General features: G+C 41.0%; 1 protein-coding gene across 11 annotated transcripts in view; it reads right to left on the reverse strand.

The window, feature by feature from the left end:
- The window catches only part of ADGRD2 (adhesion G protein-coupled receptor D2), a 408458-nt gene that overhangs the window by 81380 nt on the left and 305196 nt on the right, over positions 1-21882 (reverse strand). The window lies entirely within an intron of this gene.

Genomic DNA, 21882 nt, shown 5'->3' on the forward strand with positions numbered 1-21882 from the left:
GTTCAGGCCTTGAGGCCTGCAAACAGGGCAGGTTTTCAGGGGACAGATCTGCACACATACTACACCACAGTGGACGCAAATCTGTATAATGCATCATAATTTAGGCACCAAAATGCAGCTCACTGCATATAAATTCTGTTATGGCAACTGGGAATCTAGATTCTGTTATAGAATGCTAGTGTAAGTCACCATATACACTCCTATATTAGAGTGTGACCACCTACACCAGGGGTGCCCACACTTTTTGGGCTTGCGAGCTACTTTTAAAATGACCAAGTCAAAATGATCTACCAACAATAATTTTTTTTTTAAACACAAAGCACACTGTATGCAGAAAAAATGTTAATTATCATTTATATTCCGGGGTTTATTCAAAGAGTTCAAGGCAGATGACTTTATGCAATGTCACCTCAGTAACAACTATACAAATATAGACAAATATTCCCCCCTCCCTTTTAACTAAATGGCGATAGCAGTTTTTAGCGCAGGAAGCTGCGCTGAATGCCCCACGCTGCTCTCGATGCTCATAGGTTCCCTGCGCTAAAAAACGCTATTGCAGTTTAGTAAAAGGGGGCCATAATGCAAAATATAGACAGCAGATAAAAATATCTCAAAATGGACACATTTTGATCACTAAATTGAAAATAAAATCATTTTTCCTACCTTTGTTGTCTGGTGATTTCATGAGTCTCTGGTTGCACTTTCTTCTTCTGACTGTGCATCCAATATTTCTTCACTTCTTTCAGCCTACTGTATCCTTCCTCTCCTCCAGACCTTATTCCCTCCCCCAACTTTTTCTTCCTCTATCCCTACCCCTCCCCTTTCTTTCTTTCTCCCTGTCCCCCCTTCTTTCTTTCTGTCTTTCTGTCTCCCTGTCCCTTTCCTTCTTTTCCCTTCTTTCTTTCTGTTTCCCTGCCTGCCTCCTTTCTTTCTTTCTTTCTTTCTGTCTCCCTGCCCCCTTTCTTTTTTCTGTTTCCCTTCTTTCTTTCTGTCTCCCTGCCCCCTTCTTTCTGTCTCCCTGCTTGCCCCCTTTCTTTCTGTTTCTATGCCTTCCCCCAAGCCACTGCTGCCACCATCAGGGAACAGGCCCCCAAGCCACCGTCGCCCCAATCGTTCCCTGTTTCCCGACGCAGAAGCACCGGGCTGACCAGCCTTCCTCTCCATGACGTCAATTCTGATGTCGGAGAGGAAATTCCGGGCCAGCCAGACATCAACTGGCTGGCCCAGAACTTCCTCTCCGACGTCAGAATTGACGTCGGGGAGATGAAGGCTGGTCGGCCCGGAGCTTCTGTTTACGGCATTGGGGTGCAGGTAGAATGTGAAGGCAATATGAGTCTATCACGCGATCGACTCACGTTGCCTTCGCAATTGACCCTTTGGGCACCCCTGACCTACACCATGCCAATATCAGGTGTAAATGTGAACACCTCAATGTAGCACTTTTGTGCCTGATCCTGGAAATGGCACTTGCTGTGGTAGGCGACTGCAAAATGGGTGCCTACCACATGTCAATTACCGGTAAGTGCTGCTTCCAGAAACACTTCTATTTTCTTTTTTCTTTTTTCTTATTTTTTAATTCTTTATTGATTTTTCAAACATCAACAGTGCAAAACACAGACATGTATACATATAATAAATCAATAAAAGTACATTAATCTAAAAATATACATAAGCAACCATTTTATCCCACCCACCCACCCAATGACTAATCATTAAAAACAAAAACATAGATTCTTTCTATAACCTTTCCCTATTTAAAGTAGTAATGTAAACCCACCCTCCTCCCATCCCCCCTGGATGTATATGCTCAAAGGCCTAAAACTAAGATAAAAGTAGAAATAACCCCCCTCCTCCCACCCTTCCCTGGATGTGTGTGGAAATAAACAAATTAAATTATATACCAATGACAACTATAGTGAAGTAATAAAAGATGTCAACAGGCCCCAAATCAGTTTAAATAAATTACTATGCCCCAATGTGTCAGCATTCATTTTTTCATACCTATAGCTGGAGCATAAATTCGCCCACCAAAAATGAAAATTGAGTCGATCATAAATTTTCCAATTACGAGTTACCATCTGCATGGCTATCCCGGTCATAATTCGGAAAAGCCGGCATTTATAGCGGTCCATGGGGGGCTTAATATGCAATAATGTCCTTCAACAGATGCCTTAAATGTAGGCCGGAATTTCACAGGTCTACATTTAAGGGGTCTGACTCGTGCCTACAAAAAGTGCCTAGGCATGCCTATGGACGCCTTAAGGCCACTTCTGGCGTAAACCACACTAATGACAGCCATAGGCGTGCCTAAATATTTCCGTACCTGCGCGAACAATGCCTACATTATAGACGTCCTGTGTTCCATTGATATTTTTTTTTAAAACACGTGCATCCCGATTGGTTCATTAGATGGCAGTAGGATGCTTACCGCCACCTACAATTGGGATACCATTTTTAGAATGAGGCCCAATTTGCATATATAATAGCATTCTACTGTATAATATACAAATGTGAAAACTCCCACTATGGGTCAGATTCAATAAATAGTGTCAAAAAGTAGGCGTCAGGAAAAATTTGTGATCAGCACTATTCTATAAAGTGCACTGAACTGAGCGCGCTCTATAGAAAAATGCTTAGGCTCGGATTCTATAAAAGACGCCTAAAGTTAAGTGCCTAGATCGGTGCGCCTAGCTAATCTAGACACCTAACTTAATTAAAAAGCTTAATTGGCACCAACAAGCAAATAGGACCTCATAATTGGTTTAAATTAAAATTGATTGGATGGTAGATGCCTAAACTTAGTAGGTGCCTACCACTTTTAGTTAGGCGCCTACTCCAAGGCACCTACCAGAAAGTACGTGTGGTTAAGGGGAAGATCGTGGGCATGTTTGGCATTTAGGGCTAGATTCAAAAAGGGCATGGATCGGATCTCATACAAATGAGGGCAATCGGAATCACGCCCCCATCCGACTGTCAGGATCGCTCTCTAATGATCCCGACACGTGTGCAGACCATCTGTAGATGGTCTGCGCATGCTTAAGAGCAGCGACCTTTTTTTTTGGTTTATACTCTTCGCGAGCCCGTGATTTTAACCTGCTTTAAACCCACGGATTAAAACCACAGGCTCGTAATGCGGGGAAGGGAAGGAGAGTCGGGGCGGCAGGAGAGATTCGTGGCGAGAGCAGGGTGACCAGTCGGGCAGCAGGAGAAATTCGGGGCAGGCAGGAGAGCAGATTTATTAGGTAGGAGAGCAGATTTGGGAGCAGAGAGTCTGGAGCAGGAGAGCAGATTTGGAGCAGGATGGCAGAAGAAAATCACGGCAGACAGTCGGGGCAGAGAGAGCAGGAGAGTCAGGGGAAGATCATGTGGTCGGGAGGATTTGATCACAGGTGAGTAGGGAGCAGGAGGCAGGGAAGCACATTAGCAGTGTGAGCTGCTACACAGATGTCATGCAGATGCTGGACAATATTCTGTGCCAGCACCCACATACTGTAGCTAAGTCACCAAAGTTAGGATTTTTTTTATGTAGTCATATTTGGACATTTAGCTATGCAGACATCGGCAGTGACTGTTGCCGGCATGTGTATAACTGCCAGCTCCCCCTCGACTCCCTTCCACCTCAGAATGTCCTTTTCCAGACCACGCTGTACAGTAAATGGTCAATTAGTGCCCAATATTCCACAGCACTGCCTGGTTAAGTGCCAATGAATATTGGCAGCCTCACCATTTAAGTCACTTTGAACATCAAGCGGACTGTACCGTTTTGCACTAAAAAATCCTCCATTTATGCATGCAAATAGCTCCTGTCTAAGATTACCTCTTCTGTCTGCCAAAAGGCATCTCCCATGACTAGCCTATTGGAAAGTTCAGTGGCCTAAGATCTTGTGACTGAAGGGCCTTGAGCATCTGCGCATGCTCAAAGCCTGTTGGCTCTTGCCCTTTCCGGGATTCTCGAAGGGAGTCCAGCAAGCCCTGAGCATGCACAGTCACTCAAGGCCCTTTAGCCCAACATGGAGCATTGACGTCGACTTCCGGAGCATCGGGACTGTAAGTGCGATATTTGATCTGGTGCAGGGAGGAGCGGATAGTGGAGGATAGGAGTACCTAAAACAGTGGCCTCCTCAGTACTTTTCTTTTGCTGCGGTCCATCCCCCTCTGAAGCAACTTCCTGTTTCCACTTGGGTGGACCGCAGCAAAGGAATGGTGCAGGAGAGGCTGCAGGCAGCAAAAGGAATGAGGTGGTGGCACATGGATGGCGGGAAGGGAAAGAGATGGGGCATGGATGGAGGGATGGGGAAGAAGAGATGGGACAAATAGATGGAGGGAAGTGGAGAGGGTGGGAAGAGATGGTGCTCATGGACGGAGGGAAGGGGAAGAGATGGGGAACATGGATGAGAGAAGAGGAAGAGAGGGGAAAGATGGTGCACATGGATGGAGGGAAGGGGAAAAGTTGGAAAGATAGATTTGAGATGGAGGCAGAAAAATGGAAGAAAACTGAATATGAAAATCAGTGCCAAAGAAGAATGTAGTGGAAAAAATGAAGGAAAGAAACAGCAAATGCATAATGAGGCATTAGAAACAGAGTTAAGAGCACAGATGGAACAAGATGACCAAAAAAAAAAAATTGCCAGATAACAAAGGTAGGAAAATGGTTTTTATTTTCAATTTAGTGATTGAAATAATATATCAACTTTGAAAATTTTACATCTGTTGTTTTTATATTTTCATCTGTTCAGGAAGAAATGCATTCTTTCTATTTCTCTTGTGGTGTACTGTGTGCCGAGTCAGGCATATTAGGGTTTCGTTTCTGTACAATAATACTTTTAGTTTGTGAGTTTGTATTTGAAAAGGGTTGTTTTTTTTTCTATTTTCTGCATGTGTGACTGAGGCCAGGTGTTCTGGTGGAGATAACAAATGACACTCACATATCCACATTTCTAACCTCGGTTTATTCGAGTCAACCTTTTCTCCTCCCTTTTTTGTGAAAAAGGGTTACCTCGGTTTATATTCGGATCGGTTTATATTCTAATATATACAGTAATATGATTAATTTGCAATAAATACCATCAGCCCATGTCTGTCAATGTGATCAATGATGCGTCCATTATCAGCGCCTCTACCATCTTTCCCGGTACCGAGGTCAGACTCACCGATCTGTAGTTTCCTGGGTCTCCCCTTGAACCTTTTTTGAAGATTGGCATAACATTCGCCACCTTCCAGTCTTCTGGAATCTTTCCCGATTCAATCGACAGATTGGCTATTAGTTGAAGCAGTCCAGCTATGGTCCTTTTCAGTTCCTTGTTGACCCTCGGATGGATGACATCCGGTCTCGGGGATTCAAAAATATATAAATAGGATGGAGTCAGTCTAGAGCAGGGGTTCTTAACCTGGGGTCCATGGATGGGTTTCAGGGGATCCATCAGGATCAGATAAAAATTAACATTTTTATTCACTATACAGCCCGGTACTGTTGATTTTTTTTCTCGCAGATAACGAGAGAGTAGATGTAGTAGTAGTAATGATAGTAGAAAACATAGTAGCAGTAAATAAGAACATAAGAATTGCCATCTCCGGATCAGACCCTGGGTCCATCAAGTCAAGTGATCCACACACGCGGAGGCCCCGCCAGGTGTACCCTGGCATAGTTTTAGTTCCCATATCACTGTATGCTTCTCAAGGGAAATGTGCATCTAATTTACCTTTACCCGTATCACTCTATGCCACTCTTAAGGAGATGTGCATCTAGTTTACCCTTAAATCCTAGAATGGTGGATTCTGCAATTACTTCCTCTGGGAGAGCATTCCAGGTGTCCACCACTTGCTGCGTGAAACAGAACTTCCTGATATTCGTCCTGGACCTGTTCCCCCTCAGCTTCAGTTTATGTCCTCTTGTCCGTGTCACATTGGACATTGTAAATAACTGCTTTCCCTGCTCCACTTTGTTGAATCCTTTCAGTATTTTGAAAGTCTTGATCAGATCCCCTCGCAGTCTCCTCTTCTCAAGGGAGAATAACCCCAGTCTCCTAAGTTGTTCCTCATAGTCCAGGTTCTCCATACCTTTCACTAGCTTTGTTGCTTGTCTCTGCACCCTCTCTAGCAGTTTTATATCCTTCTTTAGGTATGGAGACCAATGCTGGACGCAGTATTCCAGGTGCGGTCTGACCATGGCTCTGTAGAGCAGTATTATAACTTTCTCTGATCTACTCGTAATTCCTTTCTTTATCATGCCTAGCATTCTATTTGCTTTCTTCGCTGCCACTGCACATTGCGCCAATGTTTTCAGAGTCCTATCTATCAGTACACCCAGGTCCTTTTCCTGTTCGGTCTTTCCCAGAGTTACACCTGACATACTATACTTTTGTGATCTTTATTTTTTCTGCCTAATTGCATCACTTTGCATTTTTCCACATTAAAATTCATCTGCCCACTTCTCCAATTGGTTCAAGTCGCTCTCGAGTTCCTCGCTGTCCTTCTGCATTCTGATTGCCATGCATAGCTTTGTGTCATCTGCAAACTTGATGATTTCACTGGACGCTCCTTCTTCCAGGTCATTTATGAAAATATTAAATAAGATGGGTCCAAGTACCTAGCCCTGGGGTACACTACTAGCCACTTTTTCCCATTCTGAGAACTTCCCATTTATGCCCACTCTCTGTTTTCTGTTTGCCTATCCATCTTAGTATATCTCCCTCTATTCCATGGCCTTGTAATTTCCTGAGAAGTCTTACATGTGGAACCTTGTCGAACGCTTTCTGAAAGTCCAAGTATACAATATCCATTGGTTCTCCACTATCAATTTGTCTGTTCACTGTCTCAAAAAATTGAAGCAGGTTCGTCAAACATGATTTCCCTTTCCTGAACCCATGTTGACTGGCTCTCATCAGGTCGTGTGTGTCTAGGTGCCGGACTATGCTATCTTTGATCAGCGCCTCAACCATCTTTCCAGGGACAGACATGAGACTCACAGGTCTGTAGTTGCCTGGCACTCCTCTCGATCCTTTTTTAAATATCGGCATGACATTCGCTATCTTCCAGTCGTCCGGTATCTGTCCTGTTTTGATTGACAGGTTGGCAAGTTTTTGCAATAGTTCTCCGATTTCAAATTTCAGTATTTTTAGGACTCTCAGATGAATTCCGTCCGGTCTAGGAGATTTATCACTTTTAAGTTTGTCGATCTGGTGGTAAATCTGGTCCAAGTCCACTTCTACTGTGGTGAGGTTGTCCTGTACGACTCTCTTGAACACTTTTACTGTCTCAGGTATTGTTGCGGTGTCTTCCTTTATAAAGACAGACACAAAGAAGGAATTCAGTCTGTCTACAATTTGTTTGTCATCCTTGACGCACCCTTTTCCTCCCAGGTTGTCCAGCGTTCCCACCGCCTCCCGTGTGGGTTTTTTTCCCTTTTACGTATCTAAAAAAGGGCTTGAAATTTTTGGCCTCTCGCGCTATTTTCTCCTCGTAGACCTTTTTGGCAACTCTCACTGCCTAGTGACATTTTTTCTGATCATCTCTATATTTGTTCCAAGCTTCGGATGTTTTCATGCGATTCCACGTCTTAAAGGAGTCCTTCTTTTCATTTATGGCTTCCTTCACCTTTTTGGTAAGCCAGTAGATATGTTTTAATTTGCACAAGAGGATTGTATTTCATAATTATAATGAGTGGTCATTACTTTTTGCATAAAAAAGGAGTGGTTTTTTTTCTAGATTGTCTATTGTTTAATAATACTTTGTGTATAACATATATGCATGAGACAATCAAATCTTGATAAATAAAGTACACTATATTCATTGCAAGCAAAGTTGTGTTTATGTGAATATTTCTGGGGAAGGGGGCCCAAAGCTTTCATCAGATTCTTAAAGGGGTCCATAACTCAAAAAAGGTTAAAAATCACTGGTCTAGAGGAAGGCTACTAAAATGGTTGGTGGTCTTCGTCATAAGGCATATGGGGACAGACTTAAAGATCTCAATAAGTATACTTTGGAGAAAAGGCGGGAGAGGGGAGATATGATAGAGATGTTTAAATACCTACATGGCATAAATGCACATGAGGAAGTCTCTTTCAAATGAAAGGAAACTCCAGAATGAGAGGGCATGGGATGAAGTTAAGAGATGATAGGATCAGGAGTAATCTAAAGAAATACTTTTTAACAGAAAGGGTGGTAGACGCATGGAATAGTCTCCTGGTAGAAGTGGTGGAGACAAAAAATGTGGCTGGATTCAAGAAAGTATGGGACAGGCACGTGGTTTCTCTTAGGGAGAGGAGGAGATAGCAGATGGGCAGATTAGATGGGCCATGTGGCCTTATCTGCCATCATATATCTATGTTTCTATGTGATGCCTGAACCAACTGTGAATGCAAAGTGGCAGATCGAAGGCCAATGTGATCACATTGAGCTACTCAAATGACATGAAGAATAGAAACATACAGAAGGCCATTTTTGATAGGATGTCTGAGAAAAACGCCCAAAAATCAAGTAGAGAAAATGCCCATTTACGAACCCACAAGACATCTATCTTTCTTTCTTTTTTTAAAATGGTCCAGATAGACATCTAATTATTTTTTGCTTTTATCAATAAACCCCTATCTAAACAAAAATGTCCGAAACAAGTCATTTGCATATAGGAAGGGGGGCCAGCATTTTTAATAGACTGGCCACACAGACAAGCCAGCAGAGCAGTGAGGCACCCTAGGAGGCACTGCTCTGAACTTCACATTAAGGGTGCCAGGTACACATCTCAACATAACCCCCAGATATTATATAGTGAGCCCTCCAAAATTCCCCCAAAAGCTACTGTACTCACCTGTCTACCACCACAATAGCTTTTATACTTGCAGGTGTCACCTATATGGAAGTACAGTAGGGTTTTGGTGGATTTTGATGGGCTCACCTTTTCCACCACAAGTGTAATAATTAGGGTGGCATTTGGGCCTGGGTATCCTTCTCTGCAGTTCACTGCACTGCCTACCAGGCTAATCCAGAGAGATATTTGGGGGTGGGAGAAGGTCAGTGACCACTGGGGGAGTGTGCGGGGGGTCATATTTTCATCCCTCCAGTGGTCATCTGGTCAGTTTGGGTAGCTTTTTAGCCCTTATTGTTTTAAAAACAAGTCTAACTCAAAACGTCCAAATTGTGCCCTGGACATTTTGTAAAATGTTTTATTATCGCTGTAAAATGACCAAGTGCTAAACCCACCCTAATTTCGCCCAAAACACGTCTCCAAGCTTTAGACACACTGGAGACAAAACAACCAGAAAGACGTCTAAAAAGTCAGTTTTGAAAATGCCTACTTGGATGTTTTGACTAGTAAGATGTCCAAATGCCAGTTTATGCCATCTTGTGGATGTCTGGTTGTTGTTGGGTTTTTTTTAATGAGCTGCACAGACCAGCTCAATTACTGAATCCACAGACAGACTTGTATGAAAGAGGACCTTGCTTCAGCAATAGAAAGAGCCATCGCTTGGGCATGATTTCTAAAAAAAAAACAAAAAACAACAAAACCATCTAGCTTGTAACAAGCTTGTAATAAGTTGAAGTCATGAATTCATGGGTGCCAACACCATCGCTCTTCTAGCACAACAGCAATAAGCACCATTGAAAAGCTTTTCAAGACACCATGCATTCAAAACTGCAAATCAATTAGGTGACATTTTGACAGTTCTGAAAAAAAATACATTCACCCCTTAGTTCATCACATGTGAACACAAATGCTGTGAAGTCATGGCAACCACTGACAGCTATGAATCAAAGTACTTCTTCTGTTGAACAATGTTTGCTATCACAGATACACAAGGAGTTCATAAATTACAGCACTTCAGTCCCAATTATAACAAAATCCTTAATTAGTGTATAATAAAAGGACATCAGTGGTTTTAAATGAGATGATTCTTTTATAGAACAATATGCCCTTGGCTTATAAAAGGACTAGCCTCTAGCTACCACAGCAAAACCTCTTTTTGATCATTTTTTTTTTTTTAAATACAAAAATGAAAGGATTCTTGGATTAGAGATATATAATGAGGTGATTTTAACTGAAAAACTGCAGCTCAAAAATCCTGTTCTAGTATGGGAATTTCCAAGTCAGCACTCTTATAAGTCTCATGTTTTTGAAATCTATATTTCTGTTGAAAACAACAAAATTGTGCCCTCAAACTACAGATATATTAAAAAAAAGAAAAAGAAAGAAACCCCCTCTATAGAAGTCAACCATCGACCACGCTCCATGTCACATATCACTTCTGATACCGCAGTTCCTGTCAAATAAAAACATTACAGTGTGTCCTCATCCACCTTATTCATCGGATCTGGCACCGTGTGGCTTCTGGCTCTTCCCCAAAGTCAAAATGACCATGAAAGGTAAATGTTTTGAATTGATTCAGGATATCAAGGCAGCCTCAATAGAGCAACTGAAGACACTCACAAAAGAGGGCTTCCAGAACTGCTTCAGAAAGTGGTAAGACGATGGGATAAGTGTGTTCGAAGAGAGAGGGAATATTTTGAAGGAGATTGATGGCAATGTATCTTTTACTGCAATAATTTTTATTTAAATATTCACCATATTTTTTTAATCACATCTTGAATATCGCAAAAACAACATAAGAAAAAAGTGGCCACAAAGAAATCAAGTAACTGAACATAATTATCACAGTCCCCACGGGTTTCCAGTTAATGAGAGTTAACAACTGTTTATCCTAGCATGGAATGTTGCTACTGTTTGGGTTTTTGTCAGGTACTAGTGACCTGGATTTGCCACCGTGAGGACAGGCTACTGGGCTAGATGGACCATTGGTCTGACCCAGTAAGGCTATTCATATGTTCTTATGTTAGGTAAAATCAGCACATGAGAACCACAAAACCTCTGCATTAAATATTGGGGTATTCTAATTAGAGCTGGTGTTCTCACATCTGTCAAGTTTCAAGTTTCAAGTTTAACCTTTATTTGATGAATCGCTTATAACAATATCTAAGCGATGTACAGTTTAAAAACCATCAGAGTGTGGTAATACATTTAGTTTACAAAAATCACTTAAAAGACAGACAGAGGTGGACGAACAGGAAGGGGTGGGAAGGAAGGGGAAAAGTTACAATTTTGTTATCTGTTAGAGTTTGACATCAAAGGGTAAAACACATTGGGTAGTAATGGGTTAAGATGAGATAAGAAGAATATGGGAACCTAAAATGTTTTGTTTCATAAGTCAAATGCGTCTTGAAATAAATATGTTTTTAAAATTTTCTTAAACGCAACGAGGTCTGTTTCGTTTTTAATAAAATTTGGAAGGGAGTTCCACAGTGTAGGGGCTTTCACAGAGAATATATCATTACGTCTTGTGCCTATGATTCTTAGCGAAGGGATTGAAAGCAAGTTTAATGAAGAGGATCTTAAAGAACGAGAAGATTTGTGTGGGACAATCATTTTTGCAATATATTGGGGTTCATTGAAGCTCAATGTTTTGTAAACCAAAAATAATATTTTAAAGGTAATTCGATGGGTTTTAGGGAGCCAGTGTGATTTAATTAGTAAGGGGGTAACATGGTCAAATTTCTTTGCATTGTGAATTAATTTGACTGCTGTATTTTGGATGATTTGGAGACGTCTATTTTCTTTTTGGGTTATGTTGATTAGGAGAGAATTACAATAGTCCAGTTTAGAAATAATAAGAGAGTGAACTAAAATATTGAGTGATTTAGCATCCAAAAAAGTAGAAATTGAACGTAAGAGCCGTAATCTGTAAAAGCAGGATTTAACTATTGCGCTGATATGGTCATGAAAAGATAGATCAACATCGATTATTACACCGAGGATTTTCCTGAGGAAACCCTGGCCAGTTTTTCAGAGGCAGGAGGGAGTGGGGTGGGGTGGGTCAGAGTTGGCCTTAAAGTTATTCACAATTTTTTTGTATTCACGGGCTTTCTTTGGCCCTAAACCCCGTGAATATGTAGGGGGAAGTGTATCAGGAAAGGAATGGAAAACAAAGGTGAAAATGTTATAATGCCCATGTATCACTCTATGGAACAGCCACATCTCAAATACCATATGCAGTTCAGGTCACCATTTCTCAAAAAAGATGTAAGGAATTAGAAAAAGTATAGAGATGGGTGGGGCAACTTCCCTATGAGGAAAGGCTAAAATGGCTAGGGCTCTTCAGCTTGGAGAAGATACAGCTTAGGTATGACATGACAGAGGTCTATAAAATAATGAATGGAGTAGAAAGGGTAGATGTGAATTGCTTGTTCACTCTTTTCAAAAATACTAGGACTAGGGGACATGCGATGAAGCTACTAAGTCATAGATTCAAAATAAATTGGAAAATAAAATTTATTCACACAATGTGTGATTAAACTCTAGAATTCGTTGCCGGAGAATATGGTGAAATCAGTTAGCTAAGTGGGGTTTAAAAAAGGTTTGACTAATTTCCTAAAAGAGAAGTCCATAGGCCATTATTGAGATGGCTTGGGGAAATCTACTGCTTATTCCTAGGATAAGCAGCATGAAATTATCTGTTTTACTACTTGAGATCTAGCTAGGTACTTGGGACCTGGGTTGGCCACTGTTGGAAATAGGATACTGGGCTTGATGGACCTTCGGTATGTCTCAGAATGGCAATTCTTATGTTCTTATATTCCATACCAGAACTTAACTCAAAATCTTGAACATTACTCTCTCAGTTGATGAGAAAGGTTTGGACAGTTTCCTGGAGGAAAAGTCCATAGTCTGTTATTAAGAAAGACATGGGGGAAGCCACTGCTTGTCCTAGATCGGTAGCATGGAATGTTACTACTCCTTGGGTTTTGGCCAGGTACTAGGGACCTGGATTGGTCACCATGAGAATGGGCTATTGGGCTTGATGTACCATTGGTCTGACCCAGTAAGGCTATTCTGCTTAAACAGTTGCATAAAGAACCAGTTCCAACCTATATATAGTGGATATTAATTCTCCTTACTCTTCTCCTCCAAAGCAAAGCTTACATAAAAAAGCAAAGTTATCAATCTCTGCTGGCTTGTCTGTGTGGCCAGTCTATTAAAAATGCTGGCCCTCTTCCTATATGCAAATGACTTGTTTCGGACATTTTTGTTTAGATAGGGGTTTATTGATAATAGCAATAAATAATTATCTGTACCATTTAAAAAAAAAAAAAAGAAAGATAGATGTCTTGTGGGTTCATAAATGGGCATTTTCTCTACTTGATTTTTGGGCATTTTTCTCAGACATCCTATCAAAAATGTCCTTCTGTATGTTTCTATTCTTCAAATATTCATGTCATTTGAGTAGCTCAATGTGATCACATTGGCCTTCGATCTGCCACTTTGCATTCACAGTTGGTTCAGGCATCACATAGAAACATATATGATGGCATAGTTCAAAAATCACAGTTCTTATCAGATCGTAAAAGTTGTTCACAGAAATGTATCTTTGTTAATTTCACACCTTTATGGTGGAAACCCTAGTATCTGTGCAGATTTTATTTTATATTCCTTCTGCCTCAGCTGTAGGTTCCCATAGGAATAGAGTATCGGCTACCTGGATAGTAGTGCTATAGATCAAGATTTTCTTTCAAAGTTTTTTTTTTGGGGAATTTTTTATTTATATTATTCAACAAAATTTTACAAGAATACATCTTGTTACAATAAATACAGGAAAGAAAGAACAATACAGAAGTATTACAGATTCATACTTATGAAAATAATTTTTCCTTTCTTAGACCACCATAATAGGGGGATGGTCAATCGAAAATTTTTGAGAGAAATTTAACGAGGAACTTAATTAAACAATTAGGCTTTATGTTCTAAACACCAGCTATTAATTTCTATTTCCCCTCAGTCCTTGATGATTTTCTTTACATCCAAGAATTCCTTCAGGTGATTAGGAGAAAAAAATGTATATTTAACTCCCAAATACCTAACTAAGCATTTACAGGGGTATGCTAACAAGAAAGTTGCTCCCAATTTTATAGTATCTTGACGCATAGAAAGAAATTCTTTCCTCCGTTCTTGTGTAGTCTTTGCGACATCAGGATATATCCAAACTTTTTGCTCCCCAAATAATTTCTGTGAGTTTTTAAAGAATAGTTTCATAATCATGTTCACGTCTTGCTCAAAAACGAATGATACTAAGAGCGTAGCTCTAACATTATCAGTAGTAATTGTTTGTTCAAGAAGAGCAGTCACATTAGCAAATTCAATTTCATTATTTTCCCTCCTTATCTCTTTCTCAATCTCATCTTCTCCTTCTTGTCTTCCGGGTATCTTCTTATTTGGTAAATAGTAGATTTTATTTATAGGGGGAATACAATTTGACGAAATCTTTAAATTTTCAATCAGGTATCTTTTTAATAAGTCCAAAGGCAATATACCCGGAATTTGAGGAAAATTTAAAATACGGAGGTTCAAACGCCTGTTAAAATTTTCAAATTGCTCCAATTTCTTATTTATAAGGAAACTATCTTTAATTGAAGCCACCTTGAATTGTTGTAAATGCAGTATATCCTCCTGCATCTGCTTAGTTTGAGCACTAGAATCCCTTTTCATTACTTCCACAGTTTCAGTCAGCAAATCCAATTTTTCCACTATTTTTGTTACCTTTTCAGATGATTTTTCCATTTTTGACTCCATCCGCTGAAGCAAAGACCAGATGCCTTGAAGAGAAACCTCCGTCGGAGAGGACAAATCCCCCTCTCTCTTGTTAGCTTCCATCAGCAAACTGTCTCCAGACGGTGTGCCCTCGTCGGGAGACCCCGCGCCTCCACTTCCGGGATCGGGTATCTCTCGCCACATCGTTCCGGCAGCCGCTGGACACGGAGGAGTATGGGAAACCGGAGGAGACAGCGATGTCTCTATGCCCGAAAGGGCAAGCGACTCCCTCTCTTCGCCGCCCAACGCCGGGCTCTCTACTCCGGATATTGCTGGTGCCGGAGGAGCCGAAAAGAAGCTATCCATCGTTAGCTGCCGGGGGGTAGACGCCAAGGCCGGCGAGGAAGGTCCCCTGACCACCCCTTTTCTCTTCGGAGGCATAAGGAGAACGAGGTAAATAAATCAGGCAAAAACTGAAGCTAAACGAGGAGAGATCTTAACGCGTCTCTCACAGCTCCTCACATCGCCGCCATCTTGACCACCTGATCTTCTTTCAAAGTTTAAGATGACTGACATAGTCCTTCCCATATTATATGAGGTTAAATATCTTTGTGTTTGATTGTTCTCTGACTTTCAAGTCACATCTACAAAATTTGGTTAAAAATATCTTGTGCCTAAGGCCCCTCCCTAAGATTCCGGTTGGCCGATGGGAAGGACCTTAGGCACATGGGCCAACTTAAGATACCTGTTGGCCCAGGTGCCTAAAGTCCCTCCTATGGGCGCAGCCTTGGGCACCTGAACCAATCAGGCCTTAGGCCCCTCTCTGGTGCATCCCACAATGCATGGAGGTGGGGGTTCCTGATAGGTGTGGAGGGGGAGTGTCCAGGGAGCGATCTATTGGGGGGGGTTTCCAACAGGAGGGATTGGGCATCCCTCCTGCCACAATCGTTCGAGGGGGACAGGCGGCCTCTAAACTTATCGTGGCAGGGAGATCCCTTGCTGCGATAAGCTCAGCGGCCATGTCTACCTACTATGTAGGCCAATATTTTGCTGGCCCACATTGTATACGTCTCTGGTGGCCTAGGGAGACAAGTACTACTGCCTAGGTCCACCTAAGGCTATGTCCAGGCCAAACCACGCCCATGCCTAGGTGAGCTTAGGCGGGCTTGTGCACCTCCCTAGGCTCCAGGAGGCACCTACAATGTAGGTGGCTGGCCTCAGGAGTTGTTATTTTTTTTTTTAAAACACGCATACAATCGCCTACAATCAGGGCCAAAATGTCTGAAATGAACTTTCTGTACAAAGGTAAAAAGGCAAAGAGTTCCAAACGGTAGGAACCATAACTGGAAAAAGCAAATTTCTGTGAACATCAAGGAATAGTTGCCTAAACGAGGGCATTGTCTGTGGAGAGTATGGAACCAAGAAGCTAATTAAGAAAGAAGGAAGACAACTTGATAAGATCTGGTGTGAAAGAATATTATACTTGAAAGGTAGTCGGTAAGAAACAGGAAGAATATGTTCAGCTTTTAATAAATGTGTAACATGATAAAATTTTGAACGATGATAAAGCAATCTGATAGCAGTATTTTGAACTATTTGTAACCGATATACCTAGTATTTTGGGAGACCAACTAAGATGGAATTGCAGTAATCAAGTTTAGATAATACCAAAGAATGTATAAGAATACAGAGAGAGTCTTGTTGTAGAAATGAACGAATAGACCGAATTTGACGATGAGCAAAAAAAGAAGATACCATCTTTGAAATATGAGGATGAAAGGTTAAAGTATCATCGATCACAACTCCTAAAATTTTTGTTGTTGTGCAAAATGTTAGAGAAACTCCTTTCATACAGAAATTTAAGGATTTTGAAGCAGGAATCCTTGAAGAGAAAAACATTACTGCAGTTTTTTGTGAATTTGCTTTCAGTTTATTTTGCATAAGCCAGTCTGCAATTTTATCTAATTTAGCAGAAATGGATGAGTAGTTAAGTGATTAATGAGAATCCAGCAGAAGAATAAGCTGAATATCGTCAGCATAAATAAAGAATGTAAACTCTAGAGATTGAAGAAGAAGGGTAAGTGGGGCAAGAAAAATATTTAAACATATAGGCCCAATACAGAGCCCTCCGGAACACCAGAAAGGAGAGGGTGAGTATTAGAAAAACTGTTAGAATACTGAACTGCATAAGTATGATTAGACAGATATAACTGAAACCATTGAAAACCAGTCCCTTTGACCTGTATTTCTTCTAAATGTCTAAGAAGAATATTGTGATCCACCAGATCAAAAGCTGCCGACATATCAAGGGAAAAAAGATGACTATCTAAAATTTGCCTTTTATTATTTAAGAGACCTAGCAATGTGTGTTTTGTAGAATGTTTTCAGATAAAAACTTGTCAATCTGAGAATTGAGTGGCGACTTTTCAACAATTTTTGAGAGAAATGGCAAATTAGAAATTGGTCTATAATTTGTCACACAGTTAGGATCAGACTTTTGATTCTTTAGGAAAGGAGTAACTATTGCTTTCTTCCAGTCTTGTGGAAAGTCAGCAGCAGAAAGACTGTTAATGACCATTGACAATAATGGCTCTAATAGTGGATCCAAGAAATGAGAGATAAGACTAGCCAGAATGGGATCAGTGGGAGGCGAAGAAAATTTTAGAAGCCTAATTATTTTTTTCACAGAATCACTAGTTTGAAGGTTAAAAGAAGTAAATGCTGCGACTGACACTGTAGTTTGCTGAGTTGATGAAGTATCAGTTATGGAGGAAGTAGTAATCAATGGATCAGTTGCAATAGACTGTTGCAAATTAGCAATTTTGTCTCGAAATCCTAAAGCAAAATCCTCAGCAGTAAGGGAGTACATTGGATTAAGAGGAAGTGGGTTAGAAAGAATTTAATAAGCGATATAGATAAGAATTTAGATCATGTTTAAGAGTATTTGACACATAGCATTACACAACATAAGACAGTATTGTACTGAAGTCCTTTTAAAATTCCAAAATGTCTCATATGAAGGGCTTTGATGCCAAGAATGCTCTGTACTACGTAATTGGCATTGCAAGAGTTTAAGACTAGCGTGATACCATGGTTGTGATGAATGACGCTTTGAAGAAAGGGAACATAAGGGTGCAGAAAGATCAAAAGCAGACCTGAGAATATTATTCTAGATGGCAATTTGATCAGAAAGAGAGGAAAATTAAGCGTTAACTGGAAAGGCTTCGCAATGACTGAAAAAAGCTTCTGGAGTAAGAAGCTTCAATTTCCTGACCTGTCTCACTGGAGAAGTAGAGACAGGAAGGGGAAATGAATTAGTGACTGTATATGTAAACTGAACAAGAACATGAATAACTGGAGTTGAGAAATGAGAGACATGAATGAGAGTCAAAACAGCATGTAAAGCAAATGAAACTGACATAATATGCTCAGATTTAAAGATAATCCAGAAATAATTCTGGCTGTCGCATTTTGTGCCAGTTGTAATGATTTCAACCAACACATAGGCATTTCTCAAAAAAACAGTACAATAGTCAAATAAAGGCATTACTAAAGCCTGAATCTATATCCTAAACTTTTCTTCTGACAGCAAGTCTTTCAACCTTAATTTAATAAAGATATTTTTAATACTCTTAATTTAAAAAATATTTGTTTACCAAATTTTGTAGATGTGACTTTAAAGTCAGAGAAAAATCTAACACAAAGATATTTAACCTCATATAATATAGGAAGGACTACGTCAATCATCTTAAACTCTGAAGGAAAACCTTGATCTGCATATTTAGAAACGATGAGAATCTGACTCTTAGACATAGTCAATGCCAACCTATTAACAGTAGTAAGACAAATTCTCAGAAAATGGGCTCATTTTATTAAACTACAGTAGAGCTTTTTACCAAGGGCCAACAAGGTAAATGCTTTGCCGCTCATTCAATTCCTATGAGTGTCGGAGTCTTTACCTTGTCAGTTCATGATAAGAAGCTCTACTGCAGTTTAGTAAAAGCCAGTGTATATTTCCTGATTCCCCCCCTCACCCATGGGTCCTTCTCTCCTCCTCTCTCTCCCCACCCACATGGTCCAACATTATTCTCTCCCTCTTTTCTGTTCTTCTTCTTCTCTTTTATGCTGAATAATGGGATGAAAGGAGATGCTGCATCTCTCCCTCTCTTCCAACCCCAGATCAAACATTTCTCCCTCTCTCTTTCCTCCCTACCCTTCCTAGGTCCGCCTAAGTCGAGGCATCCTCTGATGCCTAATGATGGCTACTTGAAAAGTAGGCGTGATTAGGGGCAGGGAATAGGCATGGTAAACTTAGACATCACTCGACATGCGAGATAGGTCCAGTAAATTAAGCCCTGTATAACCTGGTCTAATGTGCCTAGCAACACCTAAGTCCACTTAGTTGCCGCTAGGATGTCATTCTACAAACGGCTGTTAGCAGTTGATTGACAGCTGCGTTGAGTGGCGCTTGTAATGTAGATGCACGTAGGCATCGTTTATAGAATCTGGCCCTAAGTTCTGCATGTCCTATTTTATACCTCTAAGCTACATTTCATTTAGTGCACATTAATGCCCATTAGTTTGCTTTAAGCTTTAGTAAAAGGGCTCTTTATCTAGGATGGTACTTTGCAAACGAGAGGCACAAAAAGACGGTCATTGTTAAGGTATTTCAATGTTTACCTGCAAATTCTAGGTGCTAGGAAATTAGACTGAGCCAGAAAATAGATACCTAATATCTTGCATAGGTCAAAATCAGGCCATGGTATACAAATTAATTCCATTGTTAAACAAAAGGCAGTCCTTTCTGGTCCATTTGATTTATCTGTTTTTACTTTATCACTGCCAGATAAAATTAGCTGTGGCAGAAAAAAAGAGTAATACATCTTGTCTGGAGCAAGCATTGCTTTTAACCTGGAAAACCTCTGGCAGAATTTCCTGCCTGTGATTCCCTGGAGCCACGCCATGACCTGTCCTTCAAACTGAAACACAGGTTACTCCCACATGCCAGATTTTTGGTGAGGCTGCCAAGCTGAGCCTTCTCCGGGGAAACCCCCCCCCCCCTCCAAAAACCTTGTGCTGGAATCAGATTAAAAAAACAACAACAACAATAAAACCCCCAGCTGCTCCAATGGTGGAAAGAAAAGTGTGTACTTACTTTTTCACTCAACAGATTTGACAGGATTTTCAAAGAAAAAGTACCTGTGCACTTTCACTTTGGAAATTACCGAAGGAAAAGTCTCTGCAAGCATTTACACCTGCTAACTGGTGTAGATATTCTTCCTAAGTAAAAAAATATACAGTAAAAGTGTAAAAGAAATAGCACTATCCCACTAATTCTGTATGTACCACACAAAATTGTAAGTGCAAATTTGGATGCACTCCCAATTTGCACACCCAATTCAATTGAATGAGCAAATTAGTGGTAATAATTGGGCACTTTCAATTACTGGAACTATTTGCAATGATTATAATTTACACCCACAACTTTGTAGTTGGGATTCTATAAAGATGTGCATGCACGTTTTTACATGGGGATCCCAAAAAGGGGTGTGGCCATGTGAGGAGCGGGGAGGGGGTTCAGGAGCATTCCTAGAATATGCACACAGTGTTATAGAATAAGGCAGATCTGCTACTAATTTAAAGGTGAGGATTTATTTAGTTTCCATTGGTGTAAATTATCATACTTAAAATTAGGCACAGATCCTGACGCTAAGCGCCATTCTATGAATGGTGCCCATGAGTCAAGTCTCTTTCATTTGAAAGGAAACTCTGCAATGAGAGGGCATAGGATGAAGTTAAGAGGTGTTAGGCTCTGGAGTAATCTAAAGAAATACTTTTTTACAGAAAGGGTGGTAGATGCGTGGAACGGTCTCCCGGAAGAGGTGGTGGAGACAGAGAATGTGTCTGATTTCAAGAAAGCCTGGGATAGTCACGTAGGATCTCGCAGAGAGAGAAAGAGATAATGATTACTGCGGATGGGCCATTTGGCCTTTATCTGCCATCATGTTCCTATGTTTCTACTCTCTGCCTCCACATGCAACCTCATCACTAAAAAATAAAAAGTAATTTTTAGAGCGTGGGAAGCATGCACAGATGTCAAAAGCATACATTAGTGCTTAGTAAAAAAGACCACCTTAGTAAAAAAGACCACCTTATTTTTCAATGACCCGTTTTTTAACTTTATTTAGGTCAACTTGAAACAAGGTACACTTCTCCCTCGGTATTCAAGGGGGATAGGGGCAGAGCCGGACCGCAAATTGAGAAAAACTGCGAATAACTTCTTGTCAGGCTCTGACCCACCCCTGCCTCCTTCTCGAGACTATGATGGGAGCTCACGGCAGCCATTTCCAATTGGCGATCTACATGGGGCAGGAGCGTAGGAAGATCGCTCCTGCCCCGAAAGCCCGCTAGACCAACAGGTAAGGCCAGGATGCTGGGAGGAAGGCTGGAGGGAGGCGGGAACATGGTAAACTATGGGCTTCCCCCCAAAAAAAAAATTAACGAATATGTGAAACCATGAGTGTCGAAACTGCAAATGGGGAGGGGGAAGTGTACAAGCAATGGCATCAGAGCACGATACATACACAACAACAGGTACAGAGCAAAAAAAACAGCCAGACAATGATGAAGTAGAAACATCAGGTAGCCAGCAGTACCAGCCCCAAGTTGAACCAATTTTTTACTGTTTTCATCCCACACCAGCCCCCTCCCCCTAACCCTCCCAGAAACTGTGGAGGAAACATTGTAGAGAGTTTCGAAACCGCTGCCACAGAGAATCATAAAGAGGCGGTGGTCACCCCTCTCCCCCCTGTCCGCTGTGAGCAATGTAGACACTCCCAGATAGCCATGTCCAACATACTATTGGTCCATAAAGACAAAACCAGGGACTCTGTAGCCATCCACATACGTAAGATTGCTTTTTTAGCCATGACCCTTTATTTTCATGCTATCCGCCTCCTAAATGACCTTGATTACCACGACCCCATCTCCCCAGCCATCCAGGCAGAACACTGGCTACTAGTTAACAAACACTGTGTGTTCAAAGCCCTTGTTATGGCGTACAAGAGATTCCACCTCATCACCCTGCCTACATCACATCCAAACTCCCTCAATACACTCCCATCCTTCCACTCTGTTCTGAAGCTGAGAAACGACTACACATCCCTGCAGGAAGATCCCTCCAAATGGAAGCAGCTCATAAACGCTCATACAGCAACTTCATCCCCCGTCTATGGAACCAATTGCCTGCCCAGATAAGATCACAAGACTCGCTGATGATCTTCCAGAAAACACTGAAGACCCATCACTTCAAT

Source organism: Geotrypetes seraphini, chromosome 10 (assembly GCF_902459505.1).
Source record: "Geotrypetes seraphini chromosome 10, aGeoSer1.1, whole genome shotgun sequence".
NCBI lineage: Eukaryota > Metazoa > Chordata > Amphibia > Gymnophiona > Dermophiidae > Geotrypetes > Geotrypetes seraphini.